The sequence below is a fragment of the Dromiciops gliroides genome, chromosome 6 (genome assembly GCF_019393635.1).
Source record: "Dromiciops gliroides isolate mDroGli1 chromosome 6, mDroGli1.pri, whole genome shotgun sequence".
Classification (NCBI taxonomy): domain Eukaryota; kingdom Metazoa; phylum Chordata; class Mammalia; order Microbiotheria; family Microbiotheriidae; genus Dromiciops; species Dromiciops gliroides.
Window position 1 is genome coordinate 238746567 of NC_057866.1, and position 27574 is coordinate 238774140.

The 27574-nt window shown below is 38.0% G+C and overlaps 1 protein-coding gene across 7 annotated transcripts in view; it reads left to right on the plus strand.

The window, feature by feature from the left end:
* The window catches only part of BMPR1B (bone morphogenetic protein receptor type 1B), a 389785-nt gene that overhangs the window by 155836 nt on the left and 206375 nt on the right, over window positions 1-27574 (plus strand). The window contains exon 1 of one of the 7 annotated variants that reach the window (XM_043972747.1): window positions 21769-21941. The exons of the other annotated variants lie outside the window; for them this stretch is intronic. The gene's annotated coding sequence lies outside the window, so the exon portion shown is untranslated. Of the gene's footprint in view, window positions 1-21768; window positions 21942-27574 lie in introns of those variants that run through there. 7 annotated transcript variants of the gene reach the window in all.

A 27574-nucleotide genomic window follows, 5' to 3' on the forward strand; every position in this document is an offset into this window, starting at 1 on the left:
CTTGGTGATCTGGGTGAGCCACTTGAACCTCTCTGGACCTCACTTTCCTCATCTGCAAAATCAGATGATGGACAAGATGCCTTTTAAGACCCCTCCTGGCTTGAAATCTGTTATGCTCTACATGACTTGACTCTGGCCATAGAGCTAATGATTGTTAAAACGGCATCCAATCTTTGATCTCTCCTGACTCCCGGTACAACACTCTTTGGAATCTACAGTAATACCTTCAAGCCAAGTACTGCCTTTAGTTTTATAGCATCTTTAAGCTTCTTCACTGACAAAAATGATACATAAACCTAGTTTTTTTCAGTCTTCCTATATCTTTCTTCCCCTCCACCCCAGTATACATCTAAGTACAATTTATTTTTGGGGTGGGACAGGGCAATGGAGTTTAAGTGACTTGCCCAGGGTCACACAGCAGGTAAGTGTTAAGTGTCTGAGGTCAGATTTGAATATAGGTCCTCCTGAATCCAGGGCCGAGCTTTATCCAGTGCGCCACCTAGCTGCCCTCAGTATACATCTATTAGTTTTAATTTCATAAAATTGCATATAAACTCTTTCTATGGTGCTATCTTCTATCTTTAAAAGTTTTTTTTAAGTACCCTGAAGCTCAAGTCAATGTAGATTCAGGTCTCATTCTCCTTGAGCAGGCTGAATAATATAGCCCTCTCCGAGGCTAAAATATTCTGATATGTGTTCATGATGAGAGGCTATCAGATAGAAAAGTTGCCTTACACACACAAGTGTTTCCTTTTAAATAGACACTGATTGGTAGTTCAATTCCAATGTATTGTCTGTTCAATTTTGCTCAACCTTTTTTATACCTCGGGGTGGGAGGGGTAGGGATATTATTTCTACTCTGTTCTTTACTTAGGTATATGGTTTAGAGCAAATTCAGCCCTGGGGAAGTTTGGCCTTTAATTAAAGCACAGATAACTTGGATCTGTGACCTTTTTCAAGGGAGGAAATAACTGTTTTTCAATATAGTGGGTTTTCTTTGTAATCCTTTCTGATTTATTTTATGAATTTAAAAACATTAATCTGAGAAGGGATCCCTAGGATTCACCAGATTTCCAAAGGAATCCATGACACACAGAAAAGTTACCCCCCCCCCATTCAGAGGGTCTAAGATCCCTCTTCTGTTATACTTTGACTCAGTATGTCCTTCATACTTCCCTATAGGATTTATGGCTTACACCAATAGACTCTCTTAAAAGGAGGAGGGGGGTGCAGCTAGGTAGCACAGTGGATCAAGCACTGGCCCTGGATTCAGGAGGACCGGAGTTCAAATCTGGCCTCAGACACTTGACACTTACTAGCTGTGTGACCCTGGGCAAGTCACTTAACCCTCACTGCCCCACAAAAAAAAGAAAAAAACAGAGGAAGAGGAGGGGATAGAAATAGTACTCACTGTATAACATGAATCATTCAAGTAATTTACTCCTATATACAAAAGGAATGCTAAGCACAGGACACTCAACAAGCATGAATTTCATGATTATAACCTTGAAACAGGATTTAGTAACAACTCATAGCTACTGTTACAGTCTGGGAGGCTGGAAACAAACTTCATCAGAATATAAAACATTTTTCAGGCTTGCTAGTTAAGCCTTTTACATTTCAACCAGGCACTACACTTTCCATTTCTCCCCCACCCCCAATGACTGCTTATCCAATGGCTAGTCTTGAACCAGTCCTCTTCTCAGTGGCAGTTTTCTCTGATGCATACATAAGACTAAGCCTTCTGCCAGCCAGCACCAACCAAACACAACCCAAGAACTCCAGACACCTTCGATTTACAAGGTCTCCTCCAATCTGGGGTTACTCATTACTCAAGACCAAAAAGAAACAAACACAAAAGAAGCAGCCTAGACCCATCCTCAGATTTGCCTACAAGACATGTTTTAGCTGCCACGTGCTCACAGCTGCATGGAGCCAACGAAGACTCTGTGTATGTGGAAATGGGGCCAGCCACCCTTCTCCCACCCAACTTTACAGAAGCAACTGAAACAGTTTAGCATGATTCATACCAGGAAGGAAGAGAGACATGAAGGACTGGACCTCTCCCTTTTCTATATACACTGAGTAATCCCTTCTTCTGACTCTGTAGCTAATAAGGAAATTCTCCATCTCACAGTACAAGACTTTCAATGGTGGCCTAAAGCAGATCTTGAAAAGCTTCTACTTAGTCACCTAGAAACAGAAATGGCAACTCTGAGCATTTTTCCATAGGGAGGAGGGGGATGGATGACTGAGGAGTATAAATATCTTTTTTCTTGAGGGCAGCACCATTCTTCCATTCACTCAGGTTGACAAATTTAGATTTAACTTCATCTCTTCATTCTCATCCACTATATACAATCAATTGCTAATTCTTATATATCTATCACCTTTCTCCATTCATGCCCCAGTTACCTTAATTATGATACTTATCAGCACTTGCCTGAACTACAACTACAGTTCTCCATCTGGTTTCTGTTCTCCCTAATCTACCCACCATTTTGATCATTGTTTAATTGTGTCTGACTCTTTGTGACCTTACTTGGGGTTTTCTTGGCAAAGATACTGGAGTGGTTTGTCATTTCCTTCTCCAGTTCATTGAACAGATGAGGAAACTGAGGCAAATAGGATTAAGTGACTTGCCCAGGGTCACATAGCTAGTAAGTGTCTGAGGTCAGATTTGAACTCAGGAAGACTCACCTTCCTGACTCCAGCTCTGGCACTCTATTCACTGTGCCACCTACCTGCCATAATTCACCCACCATACAGCTGCCAAATTTATTTTCCTCAGGCACAGATCTGAGTATTTTATTCCTTTTATCAAGAATCTTCAGTGACACCCTCTTGTCTCTGGGATAAAATATAAACTCATATTGGAATTTAGAGATCTTTCATCATCACATCTCCCTCCAGTCTCATCATATATTATGACCCCTTGTATACATTTCGTATTCATTTATTTACTGATTATCTCTTCTTGGACTCTCCCCCCCCACTACCCCTCACTCCATATAATATGTTTCTTGCGAGCAGGATTTGTTTTATTTTAGCCTTTAAATACCCACAGCCTGCACAATATCTTGTTCATAGGTAAGAGATGCTAAATAAATGCTTGTTGAATTGAATAACAAAATATGTTTCATTAATATAACATTTCATTTCATTTCAAATACTTTTATACCTATTATAATGAAGTTCTAAAGTTTAATTCAAGATTCATTATTTAAGAATGAATAACTTACTCATTTTTATGGGGAGATAGCCATCTTAATATACTGTTAGTGAAACTGTGAATTGTTTGAACTATTCTGCAAAATGATTTAGAATTTGCAAGAAATGTTATTCAAATATTCAAACAATTTCACTTGTAGATTCCACTGAACTACAGAAAGAATAGTCCCATGGAGTGAAAAAACATATACACATATCAGTACTTTTTGTGGAAATCAATAAAAGGAACACCTGGAAAGAAAGTGGTACTCGGGGCAGCTAGGTGGCACAGTGGATACAGCACCAGCCCTGGATTCAGGAGGACCTGAGTTCAAATCTGGCCATCAGACACTTAACACTTACTAGCTGTGTGACCCTGGGCAAGTCACTTAACCCCAATTGCCTCACCAAAAAAAAAAAAAAGTGGGTACTCATCAGTTGGAGATTACTTGAAAAAATTGTTTTATTTCAATGTTAGTGCCTTATAAGAAATGATAACTATGAGGAAATTGGATAAATATGGAGAGTTTAGAATGAATGAGGGGCAGCTAGATGGTGCAGTGAATAGAGCACCGGCCCTGGAATCAGGAGTACCTGAGTTCAAATCCGGCCTCAGACACTTAACACTTACTAGCTGTGTGACCCTGGGCAAGTCACTTAACCCCTATTGCCTCACTTAAAAAAAAAAAAGAATGAATGGATGCAGAGAGAAGTAAACAAAATAGAGAAAACAATGTACACAGTGACAATGATAAGTAAGTACAGTAAAACAAAATGAAATTCTGTGTAGCTATAATGACCACCATTTTTTCCCTTGGAGAAGAAATGAGAAAAAACACCTATGGTATAGATAGAGAAATATATCTACATTATAGAGACATGGTCATTGTGTTACTTAGTTTTGAATTGTTGCTGCTGTGATAGTTATTGTTGTTGCTATAGGAAGATGAATTTCTTGGGGGATATCCAGAAATGAACATGTCAAAATAATAGGCATTTTCATACAAACCCTTATTGATTCTAGAAATATTTTTACCATTATTAACTACTAACAGGAACAAAATATAATATTTATTTTTTTAAAAAACAGCTATTTTGGTCCAGTTTAATATTTAAGCTCTATCACATATTTTCCATGGGTTTTCCTCCTTGGAAGCAATACTGATAATTTCATTCTGTCTTTCCCTACAATATATTTTTAAAGTCTTCCTATTTTCTGGTATATCTAATCTAGAACAAAAAAGTTCTCTAAGTAGTTTGGATATGATAGTCTTATGTATTCTGCTGTTCCCTACCCTAAAGAAGGCCAACATTTCCTTGTTACTTCTTTGTGTCAATGAATTTTGCAGGCAGCATTCTTGACTTTTAGATGATGTTAGAAATGGTTTATTTCTTTAAGATCTCTACAAGGAGGAGACACATATCAAAATTACCAAAAAGTATAATCTTCTGTTTCATTAGGCATGTCAAAAATCATTTCAACATCAACCTTCCTCTATAATCAAGTGGCTGGATGTTTTTAGAGCAACCCATTCATTCTCATTCTCATTCTCATTCTCATTCTCATTCTCATTCTCATTCTCATTCTCATTCTCATTCTCATTCTCATTCTCATTCTCATTCTCTGTCTCTGTCTCTGTCTCTGTCTCTGTCTCTGTCTCTGTCTCTGTCTCTGTCTCTGTCTTTCTCTGTCTCACCCCCATATACTTTTTAAAAGTTGGGTGTTTTAAAAAAATATACTGCTTCTAAAAGAGTTTCTTCCATTATCAGTTGCTGCAGGAAGTTTCAGGTCATTGTATTTAATGCTTGGGTGAATTTTGAGTTTATAGACATCTTAAGAATGTGGCAACTACAAGACAGGTAGAACAGCTTTTTTTGCTGGACAGTGTTCATCCCAGGAATAGGAATAGAATTCATAATTAGTAAATTTTTTATCTCATATTCATGTTGGTAAGTTTTCTCAGACACAGTATCTATCTATCATCTATCTATCTATTTATCTATCTATCTGTCTGTCTATCTATCTTATTTTTGAGACATGGAATTGACTTTAACAAAGAAGGAATCACAATACCACAGCAAAGTTTTGAGGGTAGGTTTTTTTCCTATGTCATAGGTTATTACATAAATGCCCCAACTTACAATATCATAGAAATTACAATATCATACAAAATCATCGAAAACTAACAATCTGAGTTTTGGGATACATTTATTCTTATAATTTTCTCTTTTCTCTAATGCATTTTAGTAATGGAAAATTTGCCTCTCTGAATGAATTAAATATCTGCCTTTGTGCTTTTAGAAGTTGTCTGTCTCTGCGGTTTAATTAAATATTACAATAGCAATTATGTGATCATAGCTTTAGAGCCTTAATGATCATCAGACGTCATCTGGTCTGCTCTGACCCCCCCCTCCTTTTACAAATGAGGAAAGTGTGTTTCAGAGAGACAAAGTGACCTTTCCAAAGTCATAGAGGTATTTAGAAGCAGAGCAAAGATTTGAATCCAGGTCCTCTTACTATAAATCCATCATATAGTCTTACTACTGCACTGGGGTGCCTTTCCAATATCCCTGTGAAGTAAATAGTGCATGCAAGTCTCAGACTCAGGGGTGTTAAGTGACTTGTCTGTGGCCTCACAGACAGAAAGGGTGGGAACTTGGAGAGACAGGTGAAATCTGAATGAGACAAATAATATTTAGCAGAAATATATTTTTAAATAACACTTTATGGACATAAAATTAATTACATTTAATAAGATTTGATCTGTACTGTATACTTTATTGAAGAAAAAAGTGTATGTTTAGCATATGGAAATTAAATTTTTAAAAGGATTATTGGAGAAGGTAAAATTGAAAATAGCAACAAATAGGAAGGAATGAAAACTGTGATTATGACATCTCTTTTGCTGACAGTGTAGAGAGGAGAGGAGCCAAGATTTTTAAAGAGCCTTTCAGTACTTGTCAATTTCATCAGAAGTCATATTTCCATGTAAAATGGATCCTGCAGTGATTTTTAAATGTAAGTAATTTTTTTTTATAGGACAGAGTAAATATACTGGGTATCCTTGGTGTGAACTTATTGTCCTATGGCATTATTTGGATGTTTTTTGGAGCGATCGTGTCATGAGTTTGAGAGCTCATTGCCTTTCCTCCACCATCTTGGCTCCCTGTGAACTTATTCACAGATGTCTTGAAAACAGAAATGGTCCTGATTAAGTCTGGAGTTTGTCATTTGAATGAGGTTTTCATCACTCTCGTGGGATTTTTTTATACATTATTCACTCCTTTATCATAAACCACGGTTCTGTAGAGACCATTCACATAGATGCACTTTCCAGTAACACCTGGCCTGCATTTTCAGATGTAGCTTGTAATTGATATTGATTGTCAGTAAACTAAATGATAAGTGACTACAATGTAAGACTGGAACCTTGTTGTTCTGCAGTGATTTGAGAATACATTAATTTTAAAATACCTTCATAGAGGCACAATTTGTTGGCCATTATTATCCTAATTTCTAGCACTTTGATGTTACAACTGTTTGCTGCTTCATAATTTTTGTAGTATTTTCCCAGTAAGCCTTCCAGAGAGGTAATCAGTACTTTTTCCAAATATAACACTATCTTAAGATAACTTCATTTTGTACTGGAGGACATGAACTCCTAAGTGTTCATGTATTGTCCTTGTCACACACCATTGAGAGAGATTGCTGACACATGGGTGCTGTGTGTGGGCACAGCTGACAGCTGTATACAGATCATGGCCTGACCACTTAAGGCAAGGTTAATGGCCGTGGGCATCCTAAATTTCTTTGTAGCTCTTCTGATGATGTGAACTTCAGGTGATGTGAAAAAGAAGTGGGAGTTCTTTTTACCACTGGCAGAAAAGGTGCATTGCTGTCCAATTTAATCCTTTCTAAAGACATGAATTCTTTATTAGAACAAAAGATTTGATATAGGGCTGCTTTTCCCAAAGAATTCTATATGTGTAGCTTCCTTTGGGTTAGCTCAGGACCCTACACATTTCCTTTTAGGTGTGTTCAGATGACAATACTGTATATTGAAGGCTAAGTGCGAGAATAGTAGGTGATCACTATTAGTTATACATTCCTGTATGAGAGAAGATAGTACAGAGGCAGTTTTCAGATATGCCAGAGCATGTTTTCCTTGTTGCTTTTCTTTTTTTTCTTCCCCTACCCTTTCCTTGATGAAACTCTGTATGAATTTAGGTAACAACCTTTTCTACAATTTGTTGTTTGTCCTTCGTTCTCAAAGAGGACCATGACAGATGTCATGACTTGCAGTGAATTGCATTTAAGTGAGGGAGGGCTATGCAAGGTTACCAACCTCACTCTCTCCTCCAGAGCCATCTGGGTCCATTGGCAAGATGGACATCAGGATGACTGGAGATGGCCCTGGATGTTTAAGGCAGTTGGGGTTAAGTGACTTGCCCAGGATCACACAGCTACTGAGGTGAGATTTGAACTCAGGTCCTCCTGACTCCAGGGCTAAATTGTTTATTCAGCATCTTTCGGAAATGTAATCTTGTTTGATGGTCTATACACTACTAAATGCAGCCCCTGAATTTGACAGATCCTTTTCATTTTCCAAGTCAAATTTTCACGATGAGCACAGACAATCAAACATCTTGCTCATTTCCCTGAGCTAGCCTGGGAATTTGAAACCCATGGTCGAACCATTCCCAGGGGTAGGTGACTGACTCTCAGTGGTCCTACTGGCTGCTGGATCCCTGTACTAGGAGAAGCAGCACCGCAGGAGGAGTGGATCCATCCAGCTTTAGCAGCTGCTTTTAAAATGCCTCCTGTTAGTGATGTTTTGTTTCTGGAGCCCTTGACCTTGAGAATAATTTTTGAAGCTTCTGTTCCTCCTATAACTCAGCTTTAGCAGCTGCTTCTTCAAAACTTTCCACTGGTGGTGGTCCAGAATCAGGGGTGGAGCACCAATGACACTTTATTTTTAAAAAATTTTCCAACCTTCAATCTAGGTTCTGGGCATATACACATGCACACCAAACAAATAAAACAAAAGAAGCAGCATTTTACCTTGTGGGCAAGTCACTTAGCCTTTCTGAAAATGTGTACTCATCTGGGAAATGGGGATAATAATAGAATATGTGCCCTTCCTACCTCTCAGAATTTTTTTAAAGGATCAAATGAAATATACCTTTTTCTAAACTCAAAAGCTCTATAAAAAGATGAAGAATTCTTTTGCTGCCAAGTTGATATATAACCCTTATTTATACCGTGTTGGCATCTCAGTTTTCTTATATAACAAAGGGAGCTGAGCTCTGTGATTTGGAGTAGAGAATCTCTAGGGCCCCTCTCATCTCTTTGGTTTCGATTCCTTTGCCTTTTCTCTTTCTTTTGATTTCCCCCCACAACTCTCTGGCTTCATTTGGCCGTTTCAAATAGTAAGTCTAAGCTGTTTTGCTTTTTTAATAGTTTTTTTTTTTTGCATGTGTGATGGGGTTTTTGCTTTCTATTTTTACCTCCTGGAGAGGGTGGTATCGGGGATCCAGGGTTCAAGACATCCATGTAGATCTTGTATAAAGTAAAATATTAATTTTCCTATTATGTAAGACTTTAATGTCAACAGACATGGCTGCCTTTTTTCTTTTCTCTTTCACTTATCCACTGCCTAATTTTCTTCTCTCCTCAACAGAAAGAGTAAAACAGAGAGGTGAAAAAAGGATCATGTGAATCCAAATTCCTGAGTACTCTGAAATAATAGACGACTTTTAAGGAAGATGAAAAGGTCCCATTATCCCTGGATTTAACTTATATCTAGATGTTGTGCTTGTCATATATATATATATATATGTATAAATACACACATATGTATATATGTGTGTGTAATCAATCACATGTATGTCTAAATTCAGGTTTAGTCAAATAGGAAAGGCAATGTTAAGCATTTGTTTCTTTTTAACCTTGTCTGCATTTTAACACCTGTATCTTTGCCAAGATGATTCCTTGTCCACGGAAAATTTCAGAGCCCTGCCTGCCAGGGAGTTTCAGTGGTCAGGAATAAGTGAATTTTTGAATTAATTAGGTGAGATTTGTTCAGGTGTGATAAGAGGAAGATGAAAAATGAATTCACTTTCTGGCATTTTGAGCTTCCATTTCTGCAAAATGAGTTTGTTTAATTTTTGTGTTCCTATATCCTCCTTCCAATGGTTCCTGCACATATTTCCTTAGTAGCAAAATGAAATTTAAATGGGTCTCTTGCCTCTTCAGGCACTTCACTATATATATTGCTTCAAAACTAATAGCATTAATTATTGAACAATGAAATTTTTTTATGAGGTGCATGACATTTTTGTTGGTAGATATGTATGTAGTTGACGGTGTTCACTCCATGATTATTCCTTACCACTTCAAACTCAAATCCTTTTTTGTTTTTTGTTTTGTTCTTTTAAAAATTTATTTATTTTAATTTTTCTCAATTACTTGTAAAGATATTTTTTGAGTTCCAATTTTTTCTCCCACCCTCTGTTCCCTGTCAGCTTCCAAAGCCATTAAGCAATTTGATATGTTATGCATTACAATCATGTCAATCATAGTTCCACATTAATCAGAACAAAAGGAAAGAAAAAATACAAGAAAAATAAACAAGAACAATAACAAAAAAGCAACAACAAAAGTGAAAAGAGCATGCTTAGGTCTGCATTCATACTCCATAGTTTTTGGTTTTTGGCAGGGCAATGAGGGTTAAATAACTTGTCCAGGGTCACAGGGCTAGTAATTGTCAAGTGTCTGAGGTCGGATTTGAACTCAGGTCCTCCTGAATCCAGGGCCAGTGATTTATCCACTGCACACCCAGCTGCCCCCTCCATAGTTCTTTTTCCAAATGTGGAGAGCATTTTCCACCCTCTCTTGGCATTGTCTTGGATCACTGCTTTGCTGGGAAGAGCCAAGTCCATCACATTGAACTCAAATCTTAATTGGTTTCCCTTTGTTTAGGGATTAACAGAACAGCCTTCCTATTTAGGCAGGTAGGTCTTTCTCTGTGCCTCCTCCCACTCTATGCATATACCAGGTTTATTCTTCTGACTCTCTCCTCCCTGATATTCCATCTACAGAATTACACAAAATATGAGAGCTGGCCCCACAACTGTCTTCTCAATTCTTCACCTTCAGTTTCCTCCCTTTTCTTTCTGGCTTCAATCCTCTTGGTCCTTGTATGGACTGACCCTACTCCCTCAGCATGTCCCTGATCAGGAGAAAATTAAGCTTATTGTTATCCAGGAGATCAGATCTCAAAAGGAATTGGATTTCTCCCACTACATACAGCTGACTTTAAGATGTGAACCTTAAAAAGAGTCACCTATATGAAGTAATTTGCAATCAAGGCAAAAATTTGACATCTTGAGATTAGTTACACTAAACAGATAAATAAAAAGGGAGAATTTCAGTTAATTTTTTGTTTTGTCTACATGATACCATATATTATCTGTGTGGTGTTAACAACCAGAGTGATGACTGTTTTTTTTTTTTCTTCTTCTGTTCCAATGCTTGGGGTTCCATATATACACCCTTGAATCTTTAACACCTGTGATAAAATAATGGGATTTAGCAGATAACTCAAAGGCCCACCTGGAGATTAATCTAAACCGATTGATTGAATTAAGTGAGAGTGATTGACTGCTGATTAGCCTACTGCTGGTTAACTAGATTGTAATCACACTTGGCTAGCCCTTAAGAAGGTATTGTTCTCAGAAGCTAACTCAATTTGAGACCACCTTCAAGTCCAGTGAACCAATGGATTTGGATGATGCTAACCAATCAGCTTTAAGCAATGTGTAAGGACTGCCTCTGCTCCAGACCTATAAAAAGCTTCCACACTCAGTTTGAGGAAGTTCCTGTGGTTGAAGCAGGCTCCTGGCAGAGGACTTGAGGAAGAACCCGACCAGGCTGGAACTCTAGGTTAGATAAGCCTTTTAACTTTCTGAACTCCACCTGAATACCTGGTATGCTTTAATAAATAAATGCTTAATGCCCAAACACTGGTGCTAAAGCTTCTAATTTAAGGTGACCACACAATTTAGATTTTAAACAACACACACGTTATTGGTTTTGTTTTTGGTAAGTAGAAGAATAATTTGCAAAAGTTATTTGATTAGTGTGAATTAATCCTTTACTTCAGAAAAGAGAATAAAAAAATAGTAAAAAATAAAATGTTATGTTTGATGAAGAATTGTGAATGACAACTCTTCTCAGCAATACAGTGATCCAAGACAATACCCAAGTACTCATTGATGTAGCATACTATCCATCTCCAAAGAAAGAAATGATATTGATTGAACACAGACTAAATCATGATGTTATTATTCACTTTCCTTCATTTTTTATTCAAGTTTTCTTGTACAAAATTACTAACATGGTAATGTTTTACATAATTGTACATGTATGACCCACATCTGATTGCTTACCTCCTCAGGGAGGGAGGGAAAGAGGGATAAAATTTGGAACTCAAAAATATACATGAAAATGTTTACAATTTTTAAAAAATAAAATTTTAACTGGAAAATTATCCAAGAATGGATGAAAATCTATGCAAATTATGTAAAAATATATTTGTGGCATTTCTATTTATTCTATCTATTTGTGCTCCTAAGAACAATCCTAATTTTTGTGCTGATATAGGATGAAAAAATTCTCTAAAATATAAAAGAAAGAAAATTAATGAAATGAAAGAAAATTAATAAAATGTCCTCACTATTTGTCTATAATTAGCAACATTCAAAATAAGAACTAGGATTTAATCTTATTTTTTTCACCCTGGTAACATTTTAATATTCAGAAAACAGATAACTTGTTTATTAATTGGCATATGAGCTCCTTGGGGGTAGTGACTGTTTTACTTTGGAGTTCCTATCCCCATTGCTTAGCACAGTACCTAGAACTTAATAATTTTTTATTAAAGAACAGAGATGATAAAGGAAGAAAAGAATATAGCATCATTTATAATTTATCTCTATCCAGGGACACTCTAAAGTTAGTTTTCTTCTTGGCTATTTATATGGAAGGTCAGACATCCCACTTCTTGGAAATGTTTTATTTCCTTGGATCTTTTATTTTGATTCAGAACCTTAGATACTGTGGTTCTTTGTATGCTGAGCTTCAGGCTTCTGTTAGATGTAAAACGACTTTATTTGAAATTTATTAAGCTCAGCAATGTCAATCGAAAGCTGAAAGCATCCTACATGTTCTTTGCCACAGCATCTTTATTATTCTCATTCCCAAGTTAGGTATGACATTGTTCCAGTTGAAGAGAACAAATGTCCCATTTATTAAGTGTGCAGTCAATACTTTTCAAACTAATAATGGATAAGCACTTACAATAAACTGACAGCAGTAAAAGGTTGCTGAAGTTATGCATGATTTTCCTGTGTAGTCCCAGGAGCCTAAAGTATTTATTACCTAAGAACAAAGAACCTTAGAGTTAAAGGTAAGTGACTGTGTATGAAATGGCCAATCATAAGCCTAATAAAATGAGACATAGTAGAAACACTGTCTGCAATCTGCCCCGAGCTAGGAATATTCTAAAGGCTCTGTATCCCTCTGGTCCTTTTCAAAATTAGGACATGCCTAGATCATCCGTATATCCCTTGTCCCCATTCAGCACCAGGATTTTCCCTTAGTATACAGGGATGGATAAAAGTTTACAATTTAAATCTGATTTAAATTGTCAACATATTATTCAAAGCACTCTCTACTAACAAGTCTTTGTGGTTTTTTTTAACCTTTAACCTTGAGGAAATGTTACATTATTATCTTTTTATACTGGGATTAGAACTTCAGCTTCTAGTTTTTTGCTTTGGTGTACCTTTTTCTCATAGCCATAGTATACTGGTATTTGCGTACTATGAAAATGTTGAGCAATGGGTTAGAAATTTTCCTTGTTTTATTTTATTTATATATTTATGTACGTGGGTATGCACACACACACACACACACACACACATATATTTAAACCTTTGCTTTATACTCATTAGCATTTCATAAGACCATAGATTTAGAGCTGAAAGATATCTTTGAGGTTATCTGGTCTGCTCCCTTTGCTTTTGACAATAAGGAATCTGAGTCCTGAAAGAGATCTCACAAGTAGGAAGTAGAGGCAGTGGAAAGAACAACATCTCATTCAACAGCAGAAGACCACGAGTTCAGTTCTGCCTCTGAGGTTTGGTACTTGTGTGACCTTGGGCAAATCATTGAAACTCCCTGGGTTTCCTGATCTGTAAAGTGAGGGTGGTTGAAATCAAAGACCTCTAAACACCTTTGCAGCTCTCGACCCACAATCCTAAGTGGGAGAGCTGGGACTGGGACTTGAACTCAGGTAATTCTTTTGAAGGAGCCAGGTAGATGGCTCAGTGGATAGAGCACCAGGCCCGGAATCAGGAAGAGCTGAATTCAAATCAGGCTTTTATGCAAGTCACTTAATCACTGTTTGCCTCAGTTTCTCATCTGTAAAAATATAGATACATTGGAGAAGAAAATGGCAAACCACTCTTGGATTTCTGTCAAGAAAACCCCGTGAACAACGTCCTCGTAGAGTTGGACATGACTGAATAGCATCAACAATTCTTTTGAAGATACTAATAATTTATATTGCATTTTAAGGTTTGCAGTGTAGTATACATATTATTTCATTTGATCTTTAGTACAATGTTGTGGGGTGGGTGCTGTTATTACCACCATTTTATAGATAAGGAAATGTAAGCTGAGAGATGGCCACATGGGTAGTAAATGTCTGAAACAGGATTTGAACTTAGGTCTTCCTGACCACTCTTTCCTTTTCCTTGCCTAGATGTTTGGGAACATGAAATTGGTTTGTAAAAATCAGTCTGTATCTTATACTTAAATCAGCACTGGGGTATTTGTTCCCCTTTAAAAATGTAATACCAGGGTGTTTTAAAAGGCAATTTATTGGTAGAAGTCATTAGTAAGTAGCATAATTATTAATGTTGACTCTCCAGTCACTTTCAGTAAATCAGTAAATGGAATTGAATAATTTTCATAAAACCTTTGGTTTCAGGGATTTGGCTCTTTGGCTTTTCTTCCACGTTGCAGGCTTTCACTGTTTGTTAGGGTGCTCCAACAGTGGGGAGGAGGAGGGCAGTAAGATTAATTTCTTCCTGACAATGAATGGTGAAGCCTGCTTAAAGGATATTGATTTTTATCATTTAGTAATTTATAGTGCCACGACTCAAGAATTCCTGATGATTTGACCTTAACAACATTTGTGTTTTCCTCCACGACTATTTATGGCTGATTGTATTGCAGTTCGTGACATTTAACAGAGATCTTCAATCAATATCCATTGTGGGCAGTGTGACATAAAAACAGGTGCTTTTCTATACTGTGATATAGAAAACATATCCTATTCAGAAACTGGATAAATGGAATTCAGATATATAGAAGTCCTCTTGAGACTTCCTTACATAGGCTAGTCCTATCCAGTGAATAATCAGAATCTTTAAAACAGTCAAGGTCTGGTCAGTTCCACTGATCTGTGCCCATTTGGAGTCAGGGATAGTATGTTCATTTGGAGACAGTTGTGACGATGATGATGATGGCTAGCTAGCATTTCTAGTGTGCCCAGTTGCTAATAACACAATAGAAAATGTGCTAATCTAAATGTTTCCTCTTTTCTTTGGTCTGCTGTAATAGGGCAGAAACATCCCAATCTATCAGTTAAATCTGTATTTGGGTTTCAAAGGCCCCTAGCTTTTATTTATTTATTTATTTTGGTTTGGTTTTTTGGTTTTTTTAGTGAGGCAATTGGGGTCAAGTGACTTGCCCAGGGTCACACAGCTAGTAAGTGTCAAGTGTCTGAGACCAGATTTGAACTCAGGTACTGCTGACTCCAGGGCGGGTGCTCTATCCCCTGGGCCACCTAGCTGCCCCTCCCCTAGCTTTTAAATATCCTTCATACTAGCCTGTTACTAGCCATGACATGTTAGTGACTCATTACCTTAGGACTTAAAGGCATTTTGATTTTCAGGTTTCCTATTAAAATCCAAATATCCTAGGGAAGGGTGAAATCCCAAGGTATTAGGAAGGTATAGTTGAGAGGTGAGAGCAAAACTTTTCCCATAATGCAACACAAGAGTGGCATGAGAGAGAAGGCTAGAGGAAATTCAGTGGTACCAGGAGTCAGGGAGGGGTATTTGTAGAATTGGAACTCAGATTCTGTTCTGACTTTCATTCAAGACCTCAATCCATGCATGACAAAAAGTTGCTTCCATTTGAAATTGAATTCTTTGGTTAGAAAGAAGATAGAAGAAAGAAGATAAATTTTAGACTCTCTATCAGGTGCACACATTTGTCCTGGTGTTGAAAAAAAAATAACTGGAAAAACTGTAAGTCACAGCCTATATTTCTATTACATTGGATAGTTTTATTCACTTGCATGTAATTCACTTGCAGTATAATTATTACATTTGTAAATTGGCACATAATTGAACTTTAGCAGTGAGCAATAAGAAATATATTTAAATTACATTCCACTTAGGGGTAACTTAAATGGTGCTGTTTGATGGTATGCTGGGCCTGGTAGCAGGAAAATCTGAATTCAAATTCAGCCTTTCTAGCTTACTAGCCGACTGACCATAGTCAAGTTAGTCTGCCTCGGTTCCCCTAAATGTAAAATAGGATGAATAAGAACCTTGTAATGTTATAAGAATCCAGTGAAATAACATTTATCAAACACTTCACACAGTGAAGTAAGTAGCAGGTGCCATGTAAATGCTTGTTTCCTCCCTTCCCACTTGGTTTCATGAAGCTGTTTTTCCTAGTTCATTGTCTTTTATCCTGGGTCACCAAGGCCAGAAGATTCATCACTACTGCCCTTGCCTACTCAGCTTGCTTGGTCTACAGATATAGTCTGTCAAAGGTAGCTAAGTGGTACAGTGGGTAGAAGCACTGGGCCTAGTAGCAGGAAGACCTGAATTAAAATCCAGGTTCACACATTTACTACCTGTGTGACTCTGGGTGAATCACTTAATTGTTTTCTGCTTCGGTTTTCCTCATCTTTAAGATGGGAACATTAATAACACCAATGTCCTATTGATTTATAAAGTATTTAGTACAATGCCTCCCACATGGTAGATATTTAATAAATGCTTGTTTCCTTTATTTCTTCCTTCAAAGAACCCATAACAAGTAACTTACTTATTTCCTTGTATTTATTTTGTACTTACAGTGCATATTTTCCCTGTATACATTTGTGTGCACTTACCTGTCTCCCTTGATAGATTGTAATTTTTGTCTTTAGATTCCTACATCTAGTATAGTTCCTAGCCCTTAGTAAATACCTACTAAGTGTTTGTTGATTGAGATCAAGTATATTCTAGCAGAGAATATCAATGTACAACATAGGCACATAATTTTTGTAGATGCTCTTAGGATAGCAGTAAGTTTGTTTCTGTATAAAAAGTGCTGGTGAGCATAGTGAATTGCAAATGTTCCCAATAGCCCAGTGGGTTTGAGAGACTTGTGACCCATCCTTACTTGTTTATCATCTGTGAACTACATTCAGGAGACCCCATCCAATCATCGTGGCGGTCCAGCCAGGGTGCTGGGAGCCCACCTTCTATGCATTCACTTGATGCTCAGTAAATACTACTGGAGGAGGGCAGGGAGCTGTCTACCATGTCCCCTCATCACACTCCTTTTGCTTAATAAATGCTTGTTGAATTCACCAGTAAGAACCTGTTTCTGTTCTTTTCTGTGTCTGAGGAATAAACCACAGACTTAATTTAAAAAAAAAAAGGCACTTTTCATTAGCTCCTGAGCATATAAAGGTACTATGAAGGAGATACAATGAACTTCTCTATCTTAAGAGATGCCCTAATGTTTCCATTAGTTAAAAAAGAAAACATCCTAGCATGAGCTTTTCCACAAATTTGCTTCTTTCCAAATAGATTTAAATTCAAAGAGTAGAGTTTTATCCCACTTAATTCTTCCTTAGAAAGAGGCAAAATCATTGACATCCCCCCAAAAAGAAAAAGACCTTTTTTGTACAAAAATATAGCAGCTCTTTTTGTGGTGGCCAAGAATTGAAAATCAAAGGAATGACCATCAATTGGGGAATGACTAGACAATCTGTGGTATATGATGGTGATGGAATATTATTGTGCTATAAGAAATGACAAGCAGGATGATTTCAGAAAGGCCTGGGAAGATTTGTATGAACTGATGTATAGTGAAGTGAGCAGAACCAAGAGAACATTGTGCACAGAGACAGTAATAATGTTTGATGAAGATCTCTGAATTACTGAACTATTCTCAACAATACAATGATCCATGACAATCCGAAAGGACTATTGATGAAGCATACACCTTTAAAGAAAGAACTGATATTGATGGACACAGACTGAACAATGCTATTTTTCCTTTTATTTTTTTCTTTCATTCAAGTTTTCCTATACAAAATGATTGATATGGTAATGTTTTACATAATCATATATGTATAAACCGTATCTGATTGCGTACTGCCTCAGGGAGGAAAAGAGGGATAAAAATTGAATCCCCAAACTACAAATAAAAATGTTTATTACTTTAAACAAACAAAAAAATATATTTAGTGTAGTGGAGCAATTTGGTCTTGAAGTTTTTTTTAATCTTACATAGACATAGAATGAGGATAAGGATGCCCATATAGGTACTCAATTCATGCTTGAAGCACTATAGAAAGTTTCTGAATTATCTTCTAAAATACAAGTCTGAATGTCTCATAAAATAAATGATTCCCTTTTTGGAAGACAAAAAAAAAATGAGGGAAAATCCTGGGCAGTCTCTTTTCCTTGTGTGATTATGTTGAGGGATCACATTTCTTATCTCTAGAGCACCTTAGGTTAGTGCTTAGCACAACATAGACACTTTTTATTTTCTGACCTGTTGAATTTAATTGAAAGAATCTAATGAAGCATAGTGATAAAAGCCAGAGTCAAAAGACCTTGGTTCCTATTTAGCTTCTGCTTTTTCCTATCTCTGTGAGCTGGGGAAAATCATTTAATCTCTCTGGGCCTCTTTCCTGGAGAATGAATGAAGTGGTTAGGGGCCTTCTCAGTCCTGTATTTTTGGATCCTGTGATCATTGCAGCTGACCCAACATGTATTTAGCAATGTAAGGTTTGCAGTGTGTGTGTGTTATGTAGGTTATCACACTTGATCTCCAGAGTGACTGTGGCAGATAGCAATTCAAAGTGTGAGTTTCCTCATTTCATGAATGAGGAGAGGGAAACTCACCTCATATCTTGCCCTAAGAACTTGCCCAAGGATACACTGGGAGCTCTCTTTTGCTGTTCATTCCATGAACTCAAGACGGTCAACACTAACCTTTTTATTTGGGTTCATAATAGTTCATTAACAAGGTTTAATATATAGTTGTTGAATTGACTGAGATTTATTTATATTATCAACTTCATTCTTTAGGTGGAAAAATTGAAACTCATAAAGGTTAGGTAATTTTTCCATTTTTGTGAGCCAGTTATTGGTCTAGTTAGTAATATAAAGTAGGCATTTTGAATCTGTTTCTATTAAAAACTTATTACCTATAATTTTTAAACAATAAAAAGTCTCAGATTGCCTTCCCTGCATTCCTGACTCATTTTCTTTCCAGACATTTATGACTTTATGATTCTGTAATTTTATAGTTATACTGTAGCAACTATATTAAAATGTTGAAGTTAGGGAAAAAATAACTTAATTACTAATAGTTTAATTCTTGTAAATAAAATTCTAAATTCTGACTACTTTTGAACAGTGGGTAACGTTGAAATGAGATATATATATATATATGGATCATATATATGTTTATGAATATACATAAAATTTATGACTATATTAGAATAGACACAACACTGCTTTATACTATCTAAAGCACAGGTAACATATTTAAATTATTGCTTTTTCCCTCAGTATAAAATTATTACTTTATGTTATCTAATTATTCAGGACTTCATGTAGTCTCCCTGTAAACTTCCACCAGGTTATTTAATTATCCTTCATAAATGAACTCTTGCTCTAAAAGTAAATTGTGTCTAGTTTTTTGGGAAGGAGTTCTCTAGTTAATGATTACTCCAATTTGGTTTCCTTTAAAAGAACAAAGAAGGCCAAGGACAAGTAGATTGACAGTGTTCTGTAAGGAGAGAGAAGCAGTGGGTAATCATGGTGGATAGAGTTGGCCTTGAAGTCTCAAGAAGTCCCATGTGAATGTGGGCAAGTTATAGACCATTTCAGGAGTCAGGTAACTTTTTTGGGGGGCAAGCGGGGCAAGGAAGGTTAAGTGACTTGCCCAGGGTCACACAGCTAGTAATTATCAAGTCCTCTCGAATCCAAGGCCTGTGCTTTATCCACTGTGCCACCTAGCTGCCCCCTAGTCAGTTAACTTTTTAATACTCTTAAGTTGCAGGGAAGGGGTTGAGTTGTTTGGTAGAAGGGGTTTTCTCCCATGGACTTCCCTACACTAATACAATCATAGATCTGGACCAAAAATTAGAAGAATTCAAGCTACTTGAGGGCAGAGACGTCTTCATTTTTTTTGCCTTTGCATCCCCAGGCACCTAGCACATAGTGGGCATTTGATAAGTGTTGGCTGAAGAGAACTGAATAGAATATATAGGTAGGGGGATAAGCAAGAAGGCCTGGGCTTATGGTTTCATTGGAAGGGGGAACTTTGTCAGGAGGAAACAACATCTGCCAGGGCATCTCAACTTCTCCTCTTCCTCTGTAGCTTGAGTCTTAAAGACCTCTGAGAGCTTGAGTGATTTGTCCATGGAATAAATGCTATTAATGAAAAAAAGCAAAAGGTTGTGAGTACTACCCTTTAATTCCTGATTAGGATTCCGAATAAAGCAGTTTTTAAAAATACTGTACAGGTTTGAATCAGTAGTGAAGTGGAGAGGTAGTAGTCAGCTAATAGAGCTGTTTAAACTGCTGCATCATGAAACTTTGTTTGATTTTCTCCTTTGGATAGCATCCTCTTGAAACCTTAGGTTAACATACAGGGAACAGCTTATCTTCCTGTTGTGGTTGTTTTGTGTGCTTATGACATGATAACCAACCTACTGTAAATACTCTTTAGCAACGAGTGTTGCACAAAAGAAAAATGAGCAAATTTATTAATTTGGGTTTTGATTGCACTTTTGTTGTGACCAAACATATCAGTTCCCTTAGTGTAAGTACTGCTTTATATCTCTGTTAAGTGTCAGCTTGTAAAAGTGTTGGCTAAGCCTTGGCCCCTGTTAGGGAATGCTAAATGGGTGAAATTCAAGCACATGTTAAGTAACTCATAGCTATAAATAGACATGCAAAAACAAATCATTTAAAACATTTTTTAACAAAAGGATTATAAAGAAAACATGAATGCATGCATTGGCTAATCATCTTTTTTTTTTCCTCTTATGGACATCAATTAGTATTTAGTCTCTCTGACTGACATCATTTCTGAATATCACATTCCCTTTGCCATTTACAAAGTCTGCATTTGTTTTCATTTTTAAACATGTATGTCAATATGGGACAATTGGGCTGGATGGGATCCTAGAAGCCATTGAGGCCACCCTCTCCTCTATTTTTTTTTTTTTACAGGAGAGGAAATGGAGGCGCTGGGGGATGTTGTGTGTTTTTCTCAGTAGTATACTTAGTATAAACAAAAGAAACAAAAGTCTTTTCCAAATAAGAGCGAAGAAGCAAGAGTTGCAACTGCACTTTCTAGGCTAAAGTATACATCAGTTTATTTAAAAAAAAAAATTAGAGAATGCCAGTGTGGAAATTTTTTTGCCAACAAACGGAGGATCTGGTTAGTATTGAACTTTTGGGCAGTTTCTTGAACAAACCCCATCCAACTCTCCTGAAAATAAACTGCAAATGCTCAAACTTTTCTGGGAGCTCCTTCGTCCATTGTAGCCTTCAGGCCAATGAAAAGCTACTTTGAAGAAAAAAAACTTTCCCAAGTAATAAAGAAAATACTTTCTTCGGTTTTTTGGACACTGACATTGTGTAGTAATTACATTTTATGGGCTTAATTAAATAACATTTAGGTAAAAAGGCCCCGTAAAGGGGATTGGAGATCGGATCCTTGAGCCAAAACAAAGGCAGCGCTTCCTCCCCTCTGCCCACCCCTCTCCTCTCCACCTGCTTGGAGAAAGCCGTATTTCTTCAGGCGGCCCTCATAATTGCCCTTCTGTGCCTGATCTGGGCCTCAGGAAAGGCCCAGAGCATCTGTAAAGCTGGCAGCAAAATGGTATTTCCAGGCAGGCCCAGGGCCGTGGGGTAGCGAGCCAATCGCCCGCTTCGTGGGAGCAGCTGAGAGCACTTCGCCCGCCCGTGTCTGCCCGGGGTGTTCAATATCACAGACCTGAGCCCGCGGCGCGGAGGCAGCGGCGCGGAGCGCAGCGCGGCGAGCCCAGCGGAGCCCGGCAAGTGGTGGGGAGGGCCAATATTTAGAGACCGCTACGTTCCAGGGCCGCCTCCAGGAGGGGGCCGGGGACCGGGGACCGGGGCTAGGGCAGGCAGGCAAGGAGAAAAAAGCCCTCGGTGCAGGGGAGGCAACTTGGAGTTTGGATTGCCACTGCTGGGGGAAAAAAGATGTCTTTTTGACCAGGAGGTTCAAGCTTTCCCTGCTGAATCATAACACCTTGGCACGGAGCTATGACAAGGGAGGGGAAAAAAGCTCAAAGAGCAAGTCTGCCTTGAGTCAGGAGGTAAGTCATTAGTGGACTCTTCACTTCTCCCGGCGCACCGCCCTGCAGCAGCGAGGACCCGGGCCAGTGCCCAGGGTGAGCGGCCACCGGCGGGGCGGCCACATGGAGAAGGCTGCCCGATTGTGGGGGCCCCCTCCTTTGCTGCGGCATGCCGGGTGTGAGAGGCGGGGGGGATGACGATTGCATGTCATTTTCTAACAGAAAGACTACAGCAGCTCCTTATTACCCATCTCTTTGGGGCTGGGGTCGGGGGGGGGGGGAGGAATAGAAATAATTGAAACTTCAGAAGGACCAAGGAGTAAATCCCCCCCTAACACCCCAGCTGGCATCAAAGCATACCTGTAAATAAGTATATGAGAGGTTACAGATTTAAAATGTAATTTAATTTAAACTGAAAACTGAGGAGTAGAATGGGATACAAGGGGAAAGTTCGAGAACTTTTGAATATGTGTAGTAGACATTCTTTCTGAAATTAAGCTAGGAGTGCCCTTCGAGATTGCTAAAGTCAGTAAGTGGGTACCTCTTATTGCATAGATTCTGAGCATCAGGCAAGTGATGAGATTTCAGAGTAATCTTTTTAATCCTTAGATGAAAGAAGTTTCAAATGCCTCAGTGAATTTCTCTGCATGCTCATGTGTACTGTTGACATGGTTATCTACACGATATGAGTGAGGAACCCCCCCCCCCCCCACACACACACATTGTAGCTTCTTCCACTTTACACATATGACTTTTAAAAGTCACCAGCACACACTTTTTCTTTGATTTTTTTTTTTCAGTTCAGGGAAGAAATGTATCTAAAATATATTTTCTCACTTTAACAGATCATAAAAGCTGTACATTTGTGTTTATGACATTTAGCTTTGCAGATATACACATTGTTTCACTAAAAGAAAAGGACCATATGCATGAATGAAGTAACAGATCGATAGTTTACTGAATTATCTACCTTACTGAAGCTTTTTTTTTAAGAAAATTTTTTTTTTTGGTCTTTTGGTTTTTTAGTGAGGCAATTGGGGTTAAGTGACTTGCCCAGGGTCACACAGCTAGTAAGTGTTAAGTGTCTGAGGCCGGATTTGAACTCAGGTACTCCTGACTCCAGGGCCGGTGCTCTATCCACTGCGCCACCTAGCTGCCCCTTTTTAAAGAAAAATTAAGGGAATCTATACTTGGGCATGTTTTTGTTTTCAAGTTGTGAATGGTTAGTGAGGATGTCTTCAGGAGGTGGGGTTAAAAGATCCCCCTTTTACAGTTAATTAGGCCAATCAATGAGAGGCACCAGAAGAAGGGAATGATACTTTGTCTATTGTTAATCAGATGCTAATGTGGATGGATTATGTATTGTGCATATTCAAAAACTAGTCATTTTTTGCAAATGGGCTGGACCTGACAAAAGTATTTAATAAGTTATCATTTATGTAGCCCTTTAAGGTTTGCAAAGGTCTTTACAAATATTTTCTTATTTCATCCTCAGGGCAACTCTGGGAATGGGAGCTATTATTATCGCCATTTAACAGATGGAAAAACTGAGGCATACAGAGATTAAGTGACTTGACTAGGGTCATACAGCTGGTTAGGATTGGAGTCTTATCTTCCTGATTTAAGACTCAGTGTTGTCCACCATGCCCCCTAGTGTTATCAGGCACAAATATCAGACTGATCTATGAACCCTTTCCTGTGGGGAAAATTGTCTTATAAAATAATAAAGGAAATTTAAATTACTTTTTTGGGGGGCCAAAAAGCTTAATAAAGGTAATTTTAAAAACTTGAAGATTTAAAAACATTTAAAAATAAGATGTTATCTGTCACCTCATTAGAAATATTTAATTTTTTTTCTTTAATTGAACAAAAGTGTTGTCATTTGAAAAATAATTTCATTTTAAATGAGGGAATCAAGGGTTTTGTTGGGATCAAAGCCAAATTTGTTGGTCAAGGCCAAGGCCAAATGCTGCTCACCAATGTGTCAGTTCCTGATTTAGGACAAGATGATTTGGTTGGGTGCCTTTTATAGGAGCATAAGGGATGTGTAGAGGAAGATGTGGATGAGTCATTGTCTGCATTGTTGAAAGGAGTACCTGTATTCATGAAATAACAGGTCAACACACATACATAAGCATACACGTCCGTATTTTTAAAAAGCTGAAAATTCTTGTGGGGCAGCTAGGTGGCACAGTGGATAGAGTACTGGCCTTGGATTCAGAAGGACCTGAGTTCAAATCCAGCCTCAGACACTTAACACTAGCTGTGTGACCCTAAGCAAGTCACTTAACCCCAATTGCCTCACCCCAACTCCCCCCAAAAAAGCTGAAAACTCAACAATCGCTAACTTAACATCAGGCATTTCCCCCTTAGAGCAGCTTGACTGTCTAACTTCCAGAACAAATCTTTTAGCCTACCCAGCCTAGATCATGGTTCTCCAACGTCTTTCCAGACCAAAGTTGTGGTTCCATTTTTTTATATTTTATTTGGAAATTTTTATTCGTTGGATTGGGAGTAATATGTGTCCCCTTCTCCCTCTCACCCAGACTTCTTTCTGAAGTCCTGTGAACATTTGGGTAGGAAATAAGGGACATTTATAACCACTGTAATACAAGGAAGTCAAGCTTTGACCAATAGAGTCTGGGCAATTTTAACCGTGACAGTGTGGTGATAGTGATTTGATTTGCCTGGCACATCCCTACTATCTCTTGTTCAGGTTGCCTTGCTGCTTCAGCTAGAACTTGTTGTTGTTGTTAATAGTTTCTGTTTTGAAATTCCATTATTTTAGTTTTTAAGACTTTGTTTACTTAAGGCCCTCAAGAACTGTGGCTTTTTGTTTGTTTGGTTTGTTTTTTCCTGAGCCTAAGGAGTTACCTTGCTTCAAAATCACTGTGAGTTTGGGGTTTATCTTATGGGGTGGGAAATTAATTAATGAAGGCTTGAAGCAGGCAAGTGTTGGTGCTTTAGGAAAGTTAATCCATTGGCAGTGCAAAGGAATAGTTTGGAAGGAGGAAAGGCTGGAGGTAGAGAGTCCTTTCATCTTTGAATCTCTGATCCAGTGATCATATTACCCGTGAAAGGTCTTTTGCTAGATGTGCATTTATGAGGCCTGAACTGTGGTGCTGGCAGTAGAAAGGGAAAAGTAGAGACAGAAGCTGCAGCTGTTAGAAAGGATGTGTTAAATAAGAGTATTTGTTTATACTGGTTGTAAATTCAGATTTTTGAGCTTGGATAACCAGGGTATGGTGGTACTCTTTTCTGGAAATAAAAAAGTCAGGTTTAGATGATTTGGAAAGAAAGATGATGAATCCAGTGTTAGACATTTTGGGTTCAAGGTGACATGTATTGAAATGGAAATGTCCAGAAAAAAGAGGAAATTGGTTCATTTTAAGTGTTGTATTGTAGACATATAATTTCATGCATCAGGGCTGATCACAATCTATGTCCTAGGAGGGAATCTTTATGACTTGATATGACTAGGAACTCCATCACCTGGTGGTTAATGTTCTGGTGATGAACCTTTTCATAGACGACAGAGTCCTAATTTACTATCAGGCTTGTACTTGATGCCTTCCAACCTGGTAAAAGTGGAGAGAATTTATGCTCTACTGATATCTTCCAGAACCCAACATGATTCCATGTGATGATGAAGGGTTTGAATAAGACTTCAGTACAAATTCAGGGGCTATAAATTATATTAATGGATTTTCACAATGACTAAAAAAGTTAGCATAGCAAGTTCTGATATATTTCTCAGATTTTAAAAAATAGGTTCTTAGTGCTTTTCCTTCGTTCCCCATTTGGCTCTCTTGCTCCATAATTCTTGAGGATAATTGATGAAAACCATCTTTGTCCAGATTGATGAAAGGCTTCTTAGGCAAGCATGCAACTAAACATTTCAAAGATAATCCATGTGGTATTGTGACCATGTGTATGAGAATCAAGGCAGATTTGCAAGGTAGTCAAGTTTGTCTTTGGCGTCTTCATCTTCCCTTTCCTGTGCCTGGGATTTCCTCCTGTAGCAGGTGGCACTTGAATCAAGGTTTGGAGAAAACTAGATCAGAGGCATGAAGGAAGGACAGCCACCTGTGTGGAGACAGAGAGCTGGGAGATGGGGTGCCATTGATGGGGCAGGGAGGGACACTGGTAGGACTGTGACGTAATACGCAGAAAGAAAAAAGTATAGGGAATAAACAAGACTAGAGTTAGATTGTGAAGAGCTTTAAAAGTCCAGTAAAGGAATTTCTGTTTTTACAAGTGTTTTGAACAGGGTTAAACTAGTGATTTAGAAATAACACTTTGGAAATCATATGGGGGCAGCTAGATGGCGCAGTGGATAGAGCACCGGCCCTGGATTCAGGAGTACCTGAGTTCAAATCCGGCCTCAGAAACTTATCACTTACTAGCTGTGTGACCCTGGGCAAGTCACTTAATCCCAATTGCCTCACCAAAAAAAAAAAAGAAAAGGAAAGGAAAGGAAATCATATGCAAGAGGGATTGGAGAAGGGGGCACCAAATTGAAGGCTATTGAACTAGGCCAGGAGAAAGGTATTAGAGCACGGTTGTATGAATGAATAGAAGAGGATAATTTGTAGGTATATTGTGGAGATAGAATGAAGAAGACTTGTCAACTTAGTGGACATGAGAAGTGAGGGAGGGAGGGGAGAGGAAAGAGTCAGGGATGACTCCAAGGTTTTAAATCTGAGGGACTCAAAAGACGGAGATGCTCTTATTGGAAATAGGCAAGTTAGGGAGAGGGGAGGCTTTGGGGTTTGGAAAGATAATTACTTCTCTTCTGAACATATTGGGTTGAGTTGCAAATAGGATATTTACTTGGAAATGTTCAGAAGGCAGTTGGTAATGCAGGACTGGTATTCAGGAGAGAGACTATTCTGCAAGGAAAAAATAGTTGAACGCAAGGGAGGGAATTGATGAGATGACTTTGAACCTTGAGCTGCCAGGAGAAAAAGGGTGAGGAGTGTCTACTAGGAGGGGGAGGTATTTAGCAGGATCAGATAATGCAAAGAGGATGCAAAGTCGCATTGGGACCCAGAAAAGGCTCTCAAATTTGTCACTTAAGGGGTCTTAGGATTGAAATTGGAAAACCCTTGCAGTGAGATGTAGCATAATGAACAATCGAAGTCAGAATATTTGAATTTCAGTTTCAGCTCCTCACTTAGAACCTTTGTGACCTTGGACAAGTCACTTTGAGCATCAGTGTCTTCTTCTGAAAAACAACGGGTCTGGGTTACACAGTTATTAAGCTGTATGATAGCACATTTAGTATCACATGAAGGGAATGCCTGGAGACTTCTATAACCAAAATGTTTAGAGATTTAAAATGAAATGGCACGTGTGATACTTGCCACTTTTCTCCCCCTACATAAAATGTATCTTTATAACCTGCTATGGTAGATGGCTCTCTAAAGGGCTGTGATACTTTCATAGTAATTTTTAGAGATTCTCTTTTCCAACCTACTGTTTTTATTTATATTGTAATTTGGCGCCTCACCTGTTTTACCAAAAAATTCTTAAGTGAAATAACACTGAAGTGACACAAAATGAGAACAAAATATGTATTTTCCTTTAGACTATATTGCATACTAGGTTTGGCTTCCTTGCTATTCTCCATATTCATATGATATTCCATCTCT